Source organism: Schistocerca americana, chromosome 2 (assembly GCF_021461395.2).
Source record: "Schistocerca americana isolate TAMUIC-IGC-003095 chromosome 2, iqSchAmer2.1, whole genome shotgun sequence".
Classification (NCBI taxonomy): domain Eukaryota; kingdom Metazoa; phylum Arthropoda; class Insecta; order Orthoptera; family Acrididae; genus Schistocerca; species Schistocerca americana.
The window spans coordinates 608,172,360-608,185,597 of record NC_060120.1 but is presented as its reverse complement, the minus strand read 5'-3'; the positions used below and the strand labels follow the sequence as shown (position 1 = coordinate 608,185,597).

General features: G+C 38.9%; 1 protein-coding gene across 1 annotated transcript in view; it reads right to left on the bottom strand.

Annotated features, from left to right (window-relative positions):
* Positions 1-2,989, bottom strand: part of LOC124596143 (CCAAT/enhancer-binding protein zeta) — a 212,492-nt gene extending 209,503 nt beyond the window's left edge. The window contains exon 1 of the mRNA XM_047135163.1: positions 2,866-2,989. The gene's annotated coding sequence lies outside the window, so the exon portion shown is untranslated. The remainder of the gene's footprint in view (positions 1-2,865) is intronic.
* Between the last annotated feature and the right edge of the window lie 10,249 nt (positions 2,990-13,238).

Sequence of the window (13,238 nt, the reverse complement as noted above, 5' to 3'; positions counted from 1 at the left end):
CATAGCAAGCAGACCGATAATGCCCATGATTAAGATGCATCAGCCCACCGGGCCAAGAACACACATGCCTACAGAAGCACACACAGCAACACAGGATCAACAGAAAACCAGCATGCATGAGTTGAATGTACTGTTAGCAGCTCCAAATAAAAACAGTTGCAAGAAGCAACACCAAGAGCACCCTGCAGGTGGTGTGGCAAATCTTCACCACAGAATCGCAATGACAAGGAACCAGAAGAATTTAATATTTGGTCTGCTATGATAAGCAAAAAAAAAAAAGTCTAGCACCTTTTCGGCATTCATATGCCACAGATGGCCATTCATGTATGCCTTTGACAATCACCAGCACCAAAGTAGTTGTCTCTGCCCTTCATTCTAACCCCCTTCTGGGGGGGGGGGGCGTGACTATCATGACAGTTTTAAAGGAAACATTTGTTCATACATACGGCCGCAGAGTGCAACTGGTTGGACCATGCGTGAATATGTCTGCGAAACATCCTTCACAACAACCACTCACCTATACCCAAGCTTTCTTGGCAGAAGACACAGCTACCCCATCAGCCACAAAACTGCATATGGCAAACAATTCACAGTTAGTCAGTGTCACACAGGTGGCACAGCGGTGCTTATACCAATTTTTTGTGGCTGACAACATATCAAGTTCTTCTAAGCAAATTCCTGGTGGACACAGGGTCAGACCTCACTGTATTGCCTTAACACAGGCATAGGCAGAGAATACGTTGACAGCACACATAATGACAGCACCTAACAACTCATCTATTCACATATATGGAAGGAAGTACATGGAACTGGACCTCAGTACGCACAAGATATTTTCGTGACACTTCATACATTCACTGACATCATGGAGCTAATTCTAGGTGCTGACTTTCTATGTAAGTTCCACCTCTCAATTGATCTCAACAACACGTGGCTTGTGCCGCTAGGGGAGGTGGTTCCACTGCATGGAGGCCTTTCTTTTCACATATTTCATAAGACTTCCTAGAACAAACACTGTCATCAACAGCAATGAGAACATGCAAACACAAAGTACCTTCTGGCTACAGTAGTCTGTGCAGTTGTGGTGCCCACTGTGTCCCAATGGCATAGTGGTCATTGTATCCACCTAGTAAGCAGGAGACCTGGGCTCGAATCCCAGTCTGGTACCAATTTTCAACTTGTACCCCATTGATATAAATGAATGCCGAATGACAGCTAACCTCTTTAATTCCTTTGTGTCTAGGCCATTAGACATCATAGAAACATCAACAGCTTATTTTAAACACGTTTGTCTGTGGAGCTGGTAGGGCCGCTACCAATCTCGAGCCAACACAGGCACTTGCTGCAACAGTGATGGCCAGATGCGATTACCATCATAGACAATTTGGGCAAGGCAGTAGCCAGAGTCCTTATCATTAGCTGGATTTCAAGATTTGCAGTTTTTCAAACAATAACAACTGAATGCAGGAGGCAATTACAGTTTCAGTTATTCCACAAACTTCAACACCAATGTAGCTGAAACCACCTCAGAACCACCGGCCACTATCCCATGAATATCAGGATGGTAGAAAGGTACCACAAATCCATCAAAATAGCTCTAATGTGTAATGACAGACAGTAAACCAACTCACTACCATTAATGCTGTTAGGGCTATGGACAGCAGTACAAGAGGACCTGCACTGCTCCACAGCATGGCTAGTGATTCGAGAACAATTACAACTTCCCACCATGTTTGTCTCCACTAAGCCACAGGACCTTCCAACCCTAAAGGCCATGACAGAGTTCAATCAACTGCTACAGAATAGGATGGCACAGTATTAAGGGGGCAAAAAGTCTTTGTACTTAGAGTTGCAGTTGATATCACAAATCTGGCTAGAGGTGATTGTGTACAACCTCCCTTGCAGCCAATATACACAAGGCCCTACAAGGTTCTCCAGAAGGGTGGACACACATTGAAAATAGAGTGAAACAACAGTTGTCACACAGGCTGGCAGAACTTCCATTCCCGGTGCTCCCAATTTCAAAAATGGAGGAGCCGGTGTAGCGGCCTTAGCAGTTGACACATAAACCATGAACATGACACAGTAATCAGTGCAATATCATGTATGTGAGCTGTAAAGATTGTTTATCTTATATACACTGTACAAAGAGTATCTAGGAAGAGTTAAATAAATGTCTGGTTTTGATTTATTCTCTAATCATATCTGTGCGGAAATTATGGTGTACCTATTACTATAACCAAATACGATCAGCAAATCAGAGATTTCTACTCTACTATTTTAGACTTTCTCTGACGGCAACTGTTCTTATCCTACATATATCTGATATCTGAAACAGGATATGCTTTTATCCTTTGTGTACCTGTGTGTACTATTTGTCCAATATTTGTTGGTTGCATGACTTCCTAGTTACAAATTGGTAGAACTCTGAAGGCTAAGCGGCCATCAGTATGTTCTGTCCAGCCACTGTCAACAACATTGTTTCTTCAGCTGTCGCATCTTAAATGATGTTCTATGTCAAATGTCCAGAAGGTGGACGAGGCAAAGTTTGCAAAATAATATAAGTGCTGGTGCACTACAGGTCTCTACTATCCCGCAAACTTATAAATAGATGTCACACTTCAAACTGCATGTATATATGGTAAGGAGTTATTACGTGACACATGTATGTAAAACGCTGACACACATCTGATTATTCACATACATCGTATAAATCACTGGTTAGTATTTCGTGACCGTAAAAACCACGTTTTGCTATTTTAAAAGTTGATGCCATTAAAACTAATTAACACATTTCCGGAAACATAGTTCACTACAGGTACAAACAATGTGAGATTAATACATAATAGCAAATTCAAATAATACCTGCAAAACTTTGTTATTTAACTCCTCTTCTTTCTGATTTCATATGAAACAAAAACATAAACAACCCCACATGTGTTCACAACTTTTTGATGTAAACTACTCAAAGATCTGAAATGAGTAGAGACTCCAAAACGTACTAGCACATCAAGAAAGACAGGCTTTGTACCCTGGTCTACCGAAGGCACCGATAGATGTCTCTTCGTCAGAGTGTCGTTAAAATTACAGGGCTTGGACAAAAATGCACGCCTGAACGTTAATCAAGATGCTAACCAGACCTTCTGATTGAACTGTTGCATCTGACCACCAACATATTTCGAACAGTGTTCTGTTCAGGTGTAAGTGAATTTATAGCGGAGCTAAGGCCCGTCCACACGCAACGATCTGTCTGCGCAAATGTCTGCGCACATCACATCTGCGCAGACAGATCGTTGCGTGTGGACAGAAGATTGGCACCAACCTGAGGTATGTGCAAACCTGGAAGTTAGAGTTTTGAGCGAAATCTCTCAAATCTGTGGGTTCAAACCACATCTGCGCAGACAAGTTGAAGCGTGTGGACAGGAGATCGCCGCAAATCTGGCGCGAAACAGCTGTTTGCGCTGTCTAGTGTTTGTATTTGTGCGCACAGGGCATTAAAATGGCTGATACTCGTCAGTGTAAAGAATATAGGGACCGAGACAAAAAGACAGCAGCATACAATGCTCCAATTGAAAAATTGCGGGCAGTTGACGCCTCGGCAAACAGAGAAACAGTAATAAAAGAAATAAATTCGTTGCGAACTGTTTACCTAAAAGAGTTATCCAAAGTTCAGAAATCTAGAAGATCTGGTGTAGGAGTAGGTCAAGTATACCAGCAAACGTTATGGTATTTTGATCTGCTTGGCTTTCTTAGTGATCAAGAAACGCCAAGACCAAGCAGGAGTACAATTGAAGATGAAATTGGTGTGTCAACGTGCGAGGAAATGGAACACGAGGAAATGTAAAGCAATAGTATAACTATATTAACTATAGTATTCACAACCACAGTACTACAAGTAAAACTTTTCAGGCAGATAACGAATCTCTGTCTAGAATTCAGAATGGAGTTTTGTATCCTGGATCAAAAATTTGTAACAGGTTGCTTCTACACAGTAGCGAACTGAAAATGCCTACTCAGGAACAAAGTAAACCGTAGCTCATTGGCCGTGTAGGTATATAATCTCTAATAATATAGGCCTACTGTGTTTCAAACACATCTACAACACCAAAAATATTATCTGTAGCTTGACAGACTTAATTTACTTGACTTGCCTTCATGAACTCATCCTTCAGGACAGCGTAAATAGCTTCACATGTGTTGGGTATTATTTCACTCAACGCTTGTTTCGATATTGCAGTTGAAAATTCCAAATCCTTGTAGCTCCTTCCTGTTGCTAGGAATCTTAATGTTACCGCCAGCCGCTCATGAGGAGAAATTGCCCTTCTCATACAAGTATTTTTTCTCATAATATGAGGGGCTACAAGCTTTAAGAGATAATTATAAGTTTCGACATCCATCCGCAAATAATTTCGCCAGTCGTTAGGTTCGCCCTGCAGCTCTCGCAGTAAATTTACGTGAGAAAACTGCTTTCGCTTTAGCAGCCACTGTCTACACCATTGTGACCACTTTCTCTGTTTCCTACGGTTGGTCTGAATGTTTTTTGCAACGCAAGTTGCGAACACAGACCACAAGAGAACTTTCTATATTTCGAAATAACTTAATTAAATTTTTGACGTTTACGGGGAGCGTAGTCGCTTGCCACTGATACTTCTTTTCTGCACCGACAGATGGTGGGCGAGTAGTAGACTGGGGTTTGTGTCGTGTGAACACACCACATTTACAGCGATCTTTTGCATGTACAGACATCTGCGCCGATGTCTGCGCAGACAGATCGTTGCGTGTGGACTGGGCTTAAGTGAATTCTGAAGTGGGAAAATTTTTGGTGAACGTGTGATGGGTGTTTCCATAACCAAGAAAGCCGAAGTCTTTGGTACTTCAAGAGCCCTCGCATCGATGATTTATACCGCATACAGGAAAATTGGAAGTTCATTATCCTCTAAGTCACAGCACGGACGAAAATGGATGTTGAGAGGTCGTGACATACAAACATAAAAGAGGACTCTGACGAAAAATAAGAGGGAGACAGCTTCAAAAGTCAATGCAGAAGTGAACCTCGCGCTCACAAACTCTTTCGGCATCAAAGCAACATGAAGGGAGTTCCATGTTCGGGGAATTGCAGGACGCTGGAATTTCCGAACCAAATATAACAGATGCAAAAGAACGAAACAGGATAACGTGGTGCCGAAGCCTTTAAACCTGAACTACGGACCAGTGTCATTTCTTTTTTCATACTGTTTTAAACTTCTGCAGGACTTTATGTCCCAAGAACGAAACACCATGGTTTCTCTACAAGGTCGCATTACTGCCATGGATCTAGAGATCATTTTTGCTGATCAGGTCCATCCCATGGCACAATTTTTGTTCCCCAGTAGTGATACAGTGTTGTAAAACGACAATGCCCATGTTCATATAGCTCTCTTCGTCCTGGACTGACTTTTTAAGTACAAGAATTAGCTCTCACATCTGCAGCGGCGAAAACAGTCACCAGATCTCAATGTTATTGAGTCTTTGTGGTCTGGTTTGGAGAGAAGGGTGCATGATTGCTATCCACCTCCATCATCACTATCTGAACTTGCCACTATGAATGAGGAATGGTATGATGCTCCCCTTGGACCAAACAGGATCTGTATTTATCCATTCAGAGACGATTGGAAGGTGTTTTGAATATCAGCGGGTTGCGTAAGACGTATTACACATGGTAATGTGTTCAGATGTGCCCAAAAAACAGATGCCACATACATAATTAAAGCGAAGCTGGCAAATGATCTCTTCAGTGCAGATGCACGCCATGCTCGCACTCTTAGGGGAATCGTCGAAACGATGTGAGTAATAAGAATAATGGGCAGGGGCATTGCATCAGTATTGTGACGGTAAGTTGAGAATCTGGATATAACGAGAAGCTTGCAGTTGCGATGAACACTGTGTACATATGGATTAGTGGTCAAAGCATCTCCCTAGTGACCAGGAGACCCGAGTTTGAATTCCAGTCTGGCACAAATTTTCAGTTTCCCCCATATATGAAACAATTCAGACCTGCAAATATCATTGTGGAACTTAATTTAAGAATCCGCAGTTATGTTTTAGGCGTCAAGTGTAAGTTACATAGTAACTGGACTTTTCTGGTATCTGACAGACTGTTTTAGCTGACATGTGTTTTATAGAACAATAATACAAAACTTGATGTTTGGGAATAGCATTTTAGCACTTAATCTGGGACTCAGCAGGCATATTTTGGGCACCAAGTATGAGTTACACAATAACTGGACTCTTGCAGTAGGTAACAAGATATTTTCGATAACATATATTTTAGAGAATCATATTACAGACATTTCAGAGACAGTACTAATACTGAGACAAAAATTTTGTGTGTGTGTGTGTGTGTGTGTGTGTGTGTGTGTGTGTGTGTGTGTGTGTGTGAATGTGCAAACTTACATATTTGTGACAGATACTTTGTTGTTGTCGTGGTCTTCAGTCCTGAGACTGGTTTGATGCAGCTCTCCATGCTACTCTATCGTGTGCAAACCGCTTCGTCTCCCAGTACGTACTGCAGCCTACGTCCTTCTGAATCTGCTTAGTGTATTCATCTCTTGGTCTCCCTTTTCGATTTTTACCCTCCACACTGCCTTCCACTACTAAATTGGTGATCCCTTGATGCCTCAGAACATGTCCTACCAACCGGTCACTTCTTCTAGTCACGTTGTGCCACTAACTCCTCTTTTCCCCATTTCTGTTCAATACCTCCTCATTAGTTTTGTGATCTACCCATCTAATCTTCAGCATTCTTCTGAAGCACCACAACTCCGTCACTCACCATTGGGTGGCTTGTGGAGTTTAAATGTAGATGTAGATTTTGAAAGCTTCTATTCTCTTCTTCTCCAAACTATTTATCATCCATGTTTCACTTCCATACATGCCTACACTCCATACAAATACTTTCAGAAACTACTTCCTGACACTTAAATCTAAACTCGTTGTTAACAAATTTCTCTTCTTCAGAAACGCTTTCCTTGCCATTGTCAATCTACATTTTATATCCTCTCTACTTCGACCACGATCAGTTATTTTTCTCCTCAAATAGCAACACTCCTTTACTACTTTAAGTGTCTCATTTCCTAACCTAATTTCCTCAGCATCACCCGAGTTCACTCGACTATATCCCATTATCCTCGTTTTGCTTTTGTTAAAGTTCATCTTATATCCTCCTTTCAAGACAATGTCCAATTTTTTCAACTGCTCTTCCAAGTCCTTTGCTGTCTCTGACAGAATTACAATGTCATCGGCGAACCCCAAAGTTTTTATTTCTTCTCCGTGGATTTTAATACCTACTCTGAATTTTTCTTTTGTTTGCTTTACTGCTTGCTCAATATACAGATTGAATAACATTGGAGAAAGGCTACAACCCTGTCTCACTTCCTTCCCAACCACTGCTTCCCTTTCATGTCCCTCGACTCTTATAACTGCCATCTGGTTTCTGCACAAATTGTAAATAGCCTTTCGCTCCCTGTATTTTACCCCTGCCACCTTCAGAATTTGCAGTGGAAATACTTTAAGTTACATTGATATTGTCAAATTTTTTTCATATTTTTTGTTAAATAATACAGATATTTCGTACGCTTTCCAACAGGGCACCAATTTATCCTATCTTATATTTTTTAGTTACCCACTATGGATTCCATCATCTTGGACATTTATTTCTCACACTTCTGTGTTGCATTATGGTGTTCTTAGCTTTCATATACTGGTACTCTATGTACAAAGGGCAATTCACACTGAACATCACATCATGGCATCGTCACATCAGGGTGAATTCATACTATCTGTCAAGTCATGTCAGTTCACTCAGTCCAGTACAGAACGGTAAAGGTGAGGTTATAATACAAAAAATTGGGGTGGATTGTTGGAATTGAGGAAATTTTTATTGACCAAAGGAAACTTCACAACATGTTTTCTTGATACATTTTCTGTAATTAAGTGCTGAGAAATGAAACAACACTTAAAACATCAACATTTATTTGCCAGCGAAAGTATGTATATAGAAACACATCAGAAATATTTATAATTGAGTAAATATAGTCTAGGTACTTTATCCATTATGTTTTCTTTTCTCACAGGACTTATAACGTCATAGACAACTGTATTTTTCTCCTTCATTAGACTTGGAATTATCAGTTAAAATTTATTTAATGGAAATTGCATCAAATTACATTCTTATTCATGTACAATGTGGGAATCAGCTCTGATATATTGTTATGAAACCAAAATAATTTTTCACTTTCAAATACCTAACTTCGCTTGTGAAAGAACACTCAATGGAAAAAATACCCAAGTCCTCATGAAACGTTTGCAATGTGTCACGACAACAATGCAAAATAATAAGGTAAAGATTGAAAAGAAACAAAAGAATGGAATCCTCTTTTATAATACTATTCAGTGCAGTGACAATAGGATAATTTCAGACGTTAACAGACTATCACACCACCAAAATTATCTACCTAAGAACCTTTAAAGTGACGTGGCGCCACGTGATGTAATATAATGGACCATTCATGGCCTGTGTGAATTGCACCATTTGAAATCAATTGTATCAAGTTTTGATGTGACGTGACTCGATATAATGCATTGGCCAGTATGAACTGGCATTAAACTTCAGAAAAGTGTGATGAAGTCACTACAGAGTTATTACAGCCCATTATTTAAGCAACTACATATATATCTGACTCAGGATATCTCCATAATGGAATCGATTTTTGATTGAATAACTAACCAACAGACAAATTATCTAAGACATCAAATATAAATAAAATGAGCGGGTTTCACCACAATTACACTGTAAGTATATCAGAGCCAGTTATCACCGTTCTTTCAAGAATTACAAGAGCAGAAGCGAGATGTCGGAAATGGTGGCAAGAAGTGGGGATCCTACATAAAATGCGCTTATAACTGGTGGACTGATAATGTAGTTGGCATATGGAATTGTGAGAAGACTGAATGAACCATTTCATGAAACAAACTGAGGATGAGTGGCTGCTGGTTGAAAGACTTTGTTCACAATAAAGCCCATAGCAGCAAACAGAAACACATTCGTCTTCATCTATGGAGATCAGAGTTCACTGCCACTGCCCTATCACAACGAATCTGACGAAATAGAGGATCAACAGGTTAATTACTTAGCAGGAAGGATTTTAACAGTCACACCAACAACAGAGCCAGAATTGGCATCCGTCACGGAATTCAAAGCCATATTGCAGTGACTTCGACAATGCAAAACATTGGGGTACTCATAAGGTGACAAACGAACAATAGAAACATCTACCAAGAAAACAGTTGCTCCTATTGATGAAAATTTACAACAGTTGCTTACAGACTGTATACATTCCGAAAAAACAACTTCTCACTTAAAGTTGTACCCATTCCAAATTCAAATAAAGACCTGTCTCACACCAGATATTATAGACCCATCAGTTTACTAGACAATCTGGGTAAAATTCTTGAATGAAGTGGATCAAAGAACCATTGATAACACATGTAATGGTTCGACCACAACAGGTGAAGTTCCAGAAAATACTCTCAGCTGAGCTACCACTGCTCCAGGTAAGCTAGCACATATATAGAAAACTCAATTTGTTTAAATCCACAGCAGCAGTTTTCTTTAGTTGAAAGAAAGCCTGGTTTAAGGTGTGTAGAGGAAACATTATTATCAAACTCTGGCAGCTAACTATAATCCCAAATTGTTGCGTAAAACTGATTGCATAATCCATACAAAAATTAAATTATGATGTAAATAGAGAGGCAGAGTTCCAAACTGAAGATAATGTCTACCAGAATATCACAGAGGGTCAGTTGTATTCCATGTCCCTTCATCATTTTCGGAAATTACGTCCCACACAACATTATCAGAGAAGGATCATGCAAGTTACACAACAAATTATATGATGCAAGTGTATCATAAAACATATCAGAGATGTAGGTCCAACATTCCCTGAAACAAGAAATCACTTTAACAAACCAAATTTCACCTGGAATTCATACCAATCACCTTTTTTACTTGTTCGGCTTCTTCCTTAAAGTTTTCTATACTTTATTTCATGAGAATGATTTGGGTGGATGTTTTTAATTCCAGGTATTACACAGAGATTTTATTTCTTTAGTCATTTTTCTAAAGAGAGAGTAGTAGTAACTATTATAGATTGACAGAAATGCAACTATAAAAATATTAAATCTGAAACTGATTATTGACACATTACACAGATCCCTCCAGGCAGCTTCCTGTAAGGCTGCCTTACCTCTTTATTAATTGCATTTTTTTTCCATTGCACAACAACACAACATGACTATAATTGGAGTCATGAGCAATGGCAAGCGATTGTTCTGTGGGCCTAAATTACGCATCTCCAACAGCCAATGAATGTTCAGTTGTGTTCTGAGAGATTGCTGTGAATGTTGTAGCCACTATAAGCATCAAACGTGAGCATAGCGAGTTATTTAGTGAAATTTTATTCTACTTTTTGTGAGTTGTAATCACTGGTGGTGACAGTAAACGACAAAATCTAGATAAGCAACTCAGAAACTTAATTTGCAGGATTTGCGCTTTCTTCAGCTGCAAAGCACTTGCATATGTGTACCACAACTGACACTTCAATCCAGCAACAATGCAAACCCTGTCCATACCACGACCTGTATGAACCGACATCTTTCACGAATTAGACTACAATTGTACATAATTCTCAGAATCTCTATTTATTCCAGGATAAAAATGAATATCACAGAGTAAGTAATCATCTATTAAAAAAAGTGTTGTCTATTAGTGTTCTACTTTTCTGTCTAATTCTAGTGGAAAATTTAGAACCACAACTCAGACTAAATGTGGTAAGTAACATTTACAGATCGTTCTTTTTATCTCTTAGAAAATTAATATTTAAAGCTCCAAATAGGTGGCTTAAAATTTATATAGGAAGCTGTAAAGACGTAATGAACTTACAATACATGAGTAAGGCAAATTCACCTGCGTCACTGCACTACAACATAAATAACAAACACTCCATAGGCTTATACATCGCACGATTTTTTTTCTGTTATCCTACGAACAGCGTTTTTAATGGTCTCTACAATGGAAGTATCTCTGCAGCAGTAATTTCTTTACACAAAACCAAATCTTCACATGTCTCTATGTGCTCGTGTTATAATACACTATTTCATACTATGCAGCCATAATGTTAGTCTTCTTGATATTCCCTAACACTATATAGACAAACAAAATTTAACCAGTGTTTCACTTTATTTCTAAACTCATGTACTCCAGACACTGAGACAACTTCTGGAACATAATTTTAATAGCATTCAGTGTCCTTATCTATCAACTGCATTGAAAGTTCACTGTCAGTGTGGTAGCAATTCTTTTTCCCTGTATTATAGACATTTGCAGAACTGTTTTAAATTGAGTGCAGTTTATTGTTATGAATATATTAAGTTTGAATCTTTAAATTTTCACCTGCAGTATTTTCTCGAGGCAACGCCAATAATACATCTGACAGCCTTCGTTTGTAGAATTAAGATTCTATGGATATGAAAATTTGCATCACAAAAACAACATTAGAAAATGTTACAGGTGGTGGAAGATAAAAATATACTTTATTTGTCTCAGTTTATTGCAGTGATCATTTGCTCAATCAGAAATACATTTGATTTTTGAGGAAGATTTTACTACAAACAATGACTGGATTACAATGACTCCTAAGAAATTGTAGCCATATCTTTTCTTGATAAATTCGTCGTCTCTGCCAGGTGGAATTCCTGTGTTGGTATGGCACCTCATGCATATTGTCTTACTGTCATTTATAAACATGTTATTCTTACTGAAGAATCTATCTGCATTTTATACATTGTACGATATTTATTTTCTGAGTTCTTACACAATCCAGGTACTTGCCACAAATAATGTTTCAACTGCAATACATAATTATCTAGTTTTAGCTGACAATGATGCTTTGTTTGTGCTTAAAATGAAGAGTAATGGGTCCTACATCGAGTCCTGCAGCTCACTAAACTTAATATCTTGAGAGTCGGAGAAAATAGTAATAACTGTCTTACCTGTTTCATGTTTTTCCCTTACACTACACTCTGTTTTCAAGAAATGATTTTAATGCATCTGTAAATGTAGCTGTTGAAAATGAATTTGAAAAGGGAATCTCTATTTCATTAGAAAGCACATAAAACAGAACCATTAATACTTACAAGGTATGTAACAGCATTTGAGTGATTTTTCAAGACTCATTTAAGTTTTACCCAAATGTTGTAATAAACAGGTTTGAGATTCTTTAGTTAAAAAAACACACATGCACACAGTAGTAGACATTATAAATGATAAAGGATAAAGACATCAAACATAATGTGCAGAATACAGGCATAGGTGGTGTCTGCAAGATATGATCACAAACGGCATTTCCGAAGACTGGTCTAGGCTCCCACCTAATACATCAATCAAAATAGGCACACACAAGGTCCTCTATGCCGCACAGGCACAGCCCAAAGCTGATGTTAGGAGCGAGATTATAATTTACTTCTCTAATCCACTAAAATTCTTTAACACACGTCAGAAAACTCGTATTACAACCACCCCTCTAAAAGTAATTAAAAAAAGAAGTGCTACAAGAGAGATTGCAACTTTTAGCAAATTCAAACATGAAATACCAAAGATGACTAAATTAGCCAAATATGCTTATAAAATTACAGCTGGTATACTAGCCCAAACATGATAACATATTAAGCCCACTCAACAAGTGAACATAATAAGACAGACATGCTTGGCAGTACAATGCAAAAGCGAAAACACATCACATCCAAAAGGAAGGGTGAGCATAGCGATGCTAGAACGACAAAAATACGCCAAAGGCGCACTAAAAGAACAGTAGGGGCATCTATCGAAATAAATAAATGTGATCCTCCATAACAGGGCTAATAAGCAAGCTGCAGAATAATATTGCAAGAAATGTGCTTAAGACTCCACTGCCCATATCTGAAGAAAACCACCAATGCATGACGATAATTACAGCCTCATCCAGTCTTAGTAACTCGAGGAGCAACAAGGCTTCGTCCTCCAGATAGGCCAGCACCAACAGAGAGAGATAGCCATGGCAGGCCCCCAGTGTGGGAACGTCCTACTTGGGGTGTTTATGCTGTGTCTCCTTATTCACCCAGCGAGTTCCAAACAGACACCTTCACAGCGCCTTGAAACCAAAACA